This window comes from Alligator mississippiensis, chromosome 7 (assembly GCF_030867095.1).
Source record: "Alligator mississippiensis isolate rAllMis1 chromosome 7, rAllMis1, whole genome shotgun sequence".
NCBI classification, from domain to species: Eukaryota; Metazoa; Chordata; order Crocodylia; family Alligatoridae; genus Alligator; species Alligator mississippiensis.
In genome coordinates, this window is record NC_081830.1 from 83,073,306 (window position 1) to 83,080,658 (window position 7,353).

Consider the following 7,353-nt stretch of genomic DNA (forward strand, 5'->3'; position numbering starts at 1 on the left):
GCTAAAGTGGAATGAATATATTGGCACGGGAAGTCTGCAGACATCTGGGGTGAAAAGGACTTGCTATCCAAGTCAACTGATCGGCGGCGAAAATGGGCTGCCACTTATCGGTTCCACGTTTGGTTTATTTTCCCCGAGTAAGCCCACTGCGACCTTCGGCTTGAGTTCTGCCGTCCTCCTACCTCTCCCTTGTGGGAGTCCGCCCCTTCGCTGGGCACAAATCAGCAGATCGTACAATAAAAGACTGAAAATAAGGTGGGATTTAAAGTCTTATCAGCTGCCCATCAATACCAGTAGGCTTTGGGTCAGGCTTAATTTGAGGACAGGGATACTGGCTTTGCAGGCTTTCCGTACTAGTCAGGGTTCTTACTCTGTCCCATCTGCCACATTAAGTGGGGGAAAAAATAACGAGGTTTATATTTAAAAAAAAAAAAAAAAAAAAAAAAGTACATACCTCGAAGACGAATGCCAGGCCTTGGTGCATGCAAAATCTCAAGAGACCTAACAAGCCAGGCCTGGCAAGACCTGCTGGAAAGCGCTATTTCAGATTGTGATGGGGAACAGGGCACTCTCTGCTTCTCAGAGAGCAAGATGATAAAGTGATATTTCTGCTCTTACACAGAGCTTTGCAGCCTTAGATCTCGGCGTATTTTCCAAGCTGACATTGATAATCCCTTTCCTTTGTAAACCGTAGGATTCATGACAGCTGAGTTTCTGGGGCTTCCAGAGGCCATTCTAGCTGGATAGAGAATTAAATCTTGTAACGATCCTGCTTGAGCTTCAACAATGATCCAGTGGATTCTCTGTGCCATTGCCAAATGCAGATAAAAGGACCAAGTGGCGAAAGGGACAGCTCACAAAAGCTTATGCTATAATTTCTGGTTGAGTTAGTTTATAAGGTGCCGAACTACCCAGCCTTCAAAGTGACTTTAATCACGATTGCCATCAACCAGCAGGGTCCTTGATTTTGAATAATTTATTTTAATTTTATTTTGCAGTTGTACTTTATTTTCCTAGAGTGGTTTGTTCTCATTGGTGAGTTTTATAGAAGCATTAGAGTGTTTATTTGTAACCAAAAATACCCTTTACATTAAATGCATACCAATTTTTTTGAATCCAGATGATGGTATATACCTACCCAGTAAAGCAATTGTAGCTTACTCCCCCCCCCCCTTAATTTTTACGTTTTATTAAATAAGTCAAATGACTGACTTTTACTGGATACATCTTTTTAGCTAAGATTTCTGTAAAGCTACTGTTGAATTAAAACTGGAACTCAAAATGAAGAATACTAACTTAATTAAATTGCTACCTTAAACTTGCTGTATACACAACCTTAATTTTCTTATCAGAACGCATTTTGCATTTCAATTGATTTTAAAAAAGGAGTATTAACTGTAGATAGCTAAGTGGCACGCTTTTTTTTCCAGTCACTATCGATCATATCTTCAAAGGTATTTAAATAGAGAGATGGAGAAAGTTGCTTTTGGAAATCCCACTAGATCCCTACCTGCATCTATATGTGTACAAATTCTTTTTGAAAACCTTGTTTCACATCCTTCAGGCAGTAGATCTCATCCTCTCCTGTCTCTCTCTCAAGCTCCCCCACTCGTAGGTTGGGAGATGAGAACAAGCTTTACTTGGGTTTCTGCTTCCAGTTCATTTCTCAGCTTTGAACATGTCCAAATGAAGAAAATACCTGCTTTGTACCTGCTACCTACACTGAAACCCAGTGTAATTACGGCAAAAGCTTTTCTGCACAACAAAATGAGTATATTGCCTTTAAGTACCGGCGTCCAATCCATAGTAGTGGCTGAAGATGCCACTTATTCAAGGCAGTATGTGATGCTGACCTCATCTTACGGGTTATGAACATCACAGAAGTAAGGAAGTTTTCCCACAATGGTGTATACAACTAAAAAAGCAGCATTCCTTAATTCATTAACATCTGAGGGCTCGTTAGGGCTTGCTTAAATGATTAATAGGTATCGTAATTTAGGTCATTACAGTGATTGATTGATTGCTATGTTCAGATTTTAATTAGGCTTACTCTAAAAACAAACATTTTTTTAAAAATATGAATCAAATCTGGTTTTAATTTTTAAAATTGTGTTTTTAATAGGTTTGTTTTTTTTTAACCTCTTCTGGAAAGGGGAGAGAGATGGTGGCTCTAGCAGGGCTGTACAGAGGCTGTGGCGGCTCTGAAGGGCAACATCCTGTCTCTCTACCAAGAGCTTCCAGGTAGGGAGTGATGCCTTTCAATGTGGCTGAAATTTGAGCTGTTTGCTCTGGGCTCCTCTTGCCTGTGAGCAGAACTGTTGCATGTGGTGGTTATTACAGACCGGGGAAAATGGGTTATCAGCCTTCTTCAGGGGAGAGGAAGAAATGAAGCCGACCCAGCTACCCATCTCTCTATGGGGTCTCCCGAAGACGCCCATTCTCCCTGCGTTGTGCAAGGGGACGTGAACGCTAGATCTGGCAGGGTAACGGAGAGAGACTCTCCAGGCAAAGCAGCTCGTGTTGATGAAACCCCATGGTGCTTGGAGGAATTATTCCATTGGCTTGGCACTTCATATGGATCAGTGGGTGCGTCCACATGAGATACTTAATGCCCATCGCACTAATTTTACTGCGCATTAGCGCAGCTGGCAAAAACCATGCTAATGCACAGTGGATTAGTACAATGAGCATTAAGCATCACAAAAAAAAAAATCATTTGCGCTAATGCACAGTAGCGCCGATTATGGTGCATTAAGTTGGTACCTGTAATTACAGCACGTTAATGAATGTGTAGATGCGCCCGCTGAGTCCAGCTGGTGTTTACCACGTGCAGAAATGCAGCAGTGAGCACTCTCCCCTGGCTCCTTATAAACTGCCCTCACTGCAATATTTCCGCCCCACAGCTCGCTCTCCAAAACCCCCCACCTTTGCTTGGTTCTTCGTTACTTCCAGTGGGCTTTGAGCAGAATTATTTTACAAGAAGATCTGCTTCAATAGATGGCCAGATGACAGGTGGGAGAGCCTAACCGATCCACTTTTGGATCAGCTTTTGGGGTCTCGTAGGCGTCTTCCCCTCCCTCCCCACCGCAGTGGAATAAATATGCACATTTTCAAACATTTGCACAAAACTAGGATGGTGGCAGTGCCTCTTCATGATGGGAACCTGGGTGTTTTGGGGAGGAGAGGTTGAAGCCTCTACCTGATTCATAATGATCTGGACTGAAAACCTCTGCTCCACATCGGGGAGAAGAGGGACAAGTGTGAGGTCTCCCACATCCCTGGTGAGTGTCCTAACCACTGGAAAAGGGAGGGGATCTCCCCATCCTTGCCTCCAGGGCACTGATACCAATTTGAAACATTTACTTCTGCGCACAGCTTAATTTTCCATTAGGGTTTGTACTGAATGCAACTTTAGTCTGGGCTCTATCCACAGTATGGCAGAGGGCTTTGAGATCCACCATCCTGTCTGCAAATTCGGTTGCTAAAGACCTCGCCGTCTCCCGTTAGAGCCACATCCAAGCTTTGGAAGACGTGATAAAAAGCAATAGGCCAAAAACAGAGTAAACAGTCTCCCTCCGATTTGAGATGAACGTCGCCTTGTAGAGCGGGCTGCAAAACTTTGGATGGAGCAGTTTTTCACTGGGAAACACTGTTCGGTTGGAATAAAAATGTTTTGAGGGAACATGTCAGCTTTGACAGTTTTCACTGAAAATACTTTGATTCAAAATTGGAACGGAGTGTTCCATTCCCGGCTTTGCGTTTTTTGTCTCTTCTACTTATTTTTATAATATTTCAATGTTATTGAAACACAATGTTTTGATAAGGCCAGTTAGAGCTTTTCTAAAACAAAATATTTCAAGAGTTGGCATTTTCTTTCTGATTCAGGATGAAAATAACTTCACAATGTTAGGAATGGGTTCCCAATAATGTCCAGGAAAAGCATAAGGGTAAGAATAAAAGATGGATACTGTAATGCCCATTTGTGCCATCACCTTTTTGGCAAAAAGGCATAATTTTGAATGTCCAAAAATATAACATGCACTTCATTTACAGTCTGAAAACCCTAGGCAGAAAGTTGTGAGTCTTACTAACCCACTGTCTTCCTTGATTTTTGTATTTGATTTGTGGTGTAAACGCTCTTAATAAAAAGATACATTCTTGCTAGCCACGCACGTCTGAGGTGTATGAGTTGAGATGTATGAGCTGAGATACAGCCTTTGAAATACGAAAAAGTTAGATTAATACATTACTCTGTCCCTCTTCCAGGGTTTTGGCCACTAACCTCTCCATAATGAAGGCATTACAAGCATTGGCCCGACCTTGGAAATGCGTAGGTGTGCGAGTCAAGTGTGTACAGAATCAAGACCTTTATGGATGGTAATACAGATGGATACAGGGTTGGGTTTTTGGCTGAGCATTTTACTAGTTTCATAGGAGGGTCGGAAGGGACCTGAGCAGATCATCAAGTCCAACCTCCTGCCATGGCAGGAAAGAGTCAAATGACCCTGGCCAGGTGTTCATCCAGCCTCCTCTTAAAGACCCCCAGGGTAGGAGCCGGCACAACTTCTCTTGGAAGTTGGCTCCAGATCCTAGCCGCCCTGACAGTGAAGTAGCGCCTCCTGATGTCTACTCTGAATCTACCCTTCGTCAACTAATGGCTGTTGTTCCTTGTTACCCCTGGTAGTGCTCGGGGGAACAGGGACTCCCCCAATGCCTGCTGGTCCCCTCGGACTAGTTTGTAACAGGCCACTAGATCCCCCCTCAGCCTTCTCTTGTGGAGGCTGAACAGGTCCAGGTCCTGTTGCCTCTCCTCGCAGGGCCTGCCCTGCTGCCCCCGATCATGCGGGCGGCCTCCTCTGGACCCTCTCCACGTTGTCCACATCTCTCCTGAAGTGCGGCACCCAGACCTGGACGCAGTACTCCAACTGCAGCCTGACCAGTGTCGCGTAGAGGGGCAGGATCACCTCCTTGGACCTGCTCGAGATGCATCTGTGGATGTATGACAAGGTACGGTTGGCCTTCCTGACCGCGTCCCCACACTGTCAGCCCATGTTCATTTTGGCATCAATAATGACTCCAAGATCCTTTTCTGCCTCTGCACTGACGAGAAGGGAGTTCCCTAGCCTGTAGGTGTGCTGCTGGTTCTTCCTCCCCAGGTGCAGCACCTTGCACTTGTCAGTGTTGAAACCCATCCTGTTCTCATCCGCCCACCCCTGTAACCTGTCCAGGTCCAATTGCAGCCTATCCTTCCCTTCTAGCGTGCCCACTTCCCCCCACATCTTAGTGTCATCTGCGAATTTGAACAAGGTGCTTTTTACCCCTCGTCCAAGTCGCTGATGAAGATGTTGAACAGTGTGGGTCTGAGGACCGAGCCCTGGGGGACCCCACTGCCCACATCCCTCCAGGTCGAATAAGACCCGTCCACCACCACTCTCTGGGTGCAGCCCTCCAGCCAGTTAGTGACCCATTTGACTGTTATTTTGCATTTCTGTGTTGCATTTGTGTGTGATGCTTCCCCTGCTGAGCAAAGTTGGCAGGCTTGATGGCAGGCCAGTGGTACCAAAAAAAGAAAAACAAAAGAAAAACAAAAGCCTGGTCCACTTTCTAACCCTGTAACTACCTTAATTTCTGTTTCTCTTAATGCACCCAACAACCTAAAGCCTGCTGCTACCCACTAGGAATGATGGCTATCTCGAGCATCAGGCCAGCGTGACATTCACTGACTTGGTTCTCTCGTGCAGGGTCTGATTTGGGTGTTTGGACCAGGCCTAACTCCAAATACAACAAAGCTGGGAGAATTGGGGGCCATCCGGGGGCTTGAGCATGCTCTTGGGGTGTGGAAGATGCATGTTCCTGAGCCCTCCGCTGGGGTGTGGACTTGAATGTGGGTCTTTGCCTGCTAGGCTGTGGCTCTCTCTGTCTCTCCTGTTCCTCTTCTTATGCAGCTCTTAAACAGTGGCTGAGACAGGGATGAAACCTGGGTTTCAGCGCTCCCAGGTGAGTGTCCTAATCACTGGGGCATGGCGTCCTTCTTGCTCTGAGACACCGGGAAGGGTGCGGGGACACCTGCCAACAGCACGAGGTTTCAGTGAGAGGGGAGGGATGGATCCTTTCCCGATGCTGAGCCCCTATCCAGCCTGTACGGGGCCCCGTCCCTGGATGAGGTGAGCACCTCGGTCGCATCCTTCTCATCAGCGTTTCTTGCCTAGTTGCTCAGACAGCCCCTGCTCAGTGAGCTGGCTTCCATACACTGCCTGCTAGACACCTAATTCCCTTCATCCTTCAGCTGGAGAAGCTGGGGTTTGTAAGTGCCTGGAGGCACCAGGATCTCCACATGCCTCTCCTGGGGGATAGTTCCCTGCTCTTAAAGCACCATGAATTTGGGATCTGGTCCCCCGGGGCTGCAGGAGCATTTAAATTGAATTCCATCAACTCCAACAGGACTTGAGCCCCTTGCTCTGCTGAATTGGAAAGGATTTTGGGGAATTCCTTTTGTCCTGCAGGGTTGTACGGCTGCTGGGGGATATTCCTGCTTGGGAATATCTCGGCCTGCTCCGAAGTGCCAGTATCTCACAGCCTGAGGCTGGAAGACCCTCAGCGGAGAGGAGGCTGCTCTTGCCTCCCAGGTCCCTGAGGGGGTCTCGGGCTGGGGGCTGGTCCCTGGTGTCGTACCAGTGTTTTCCAAGGGAAGCAATGGAAGGGCAGCTCTGTTTGAGCTGTCCTAGGCGTGGAGGGCAAAAAAGGTCTCTAGATTAAGAAGGATGGACCACATGGAGCTTGGGATATTTTCTCCCTCTTGTACGATCAAGCAGCTCAAACAGCATCCTCTGAAGAAAAAAGCAAGGATCCTTTTGGAAGCGTTTGGCATTGGCCTCGCCATACTCTTGCCGAATCTACATGAGTTTTCACGGAGTTGGGACAGTGCTGGGACCATGCAAAATTTTACCTGAGGCTTTCCCTTCCCCTGGAAGAGTCGGGGGTCATCTCCGCCGATAGGTCTAGTCAGCCTTAAGGCTCCCTTCAAGCCTCTGCCCATCAAGCATTGCATCCGCTGTGTAGATCCCTAAGCTTGACCCCTCCAGCCATGCTCCTGCCTGAGCTCCTCTGAACTTACACACCTGATTGTGGATCATCCCAGCCCTCTTTAGGAGGTGCTCACCGTTCACCCGGGCACAGCCAGCCGTCCAGCAGCGATCCCACAACTCCCTATTCCCGATGTCTGGCCTTTCTGCATCCCTCTTCCCGTCTCGATTGCCTATCGTGAGAGCTGAGCACAGGAGGAGAGACCATCTGACTACAGATGGGTCCCTAGAAGGGACGTGCAACACAGAGGTTGTTTTTGGTGCAAACTGT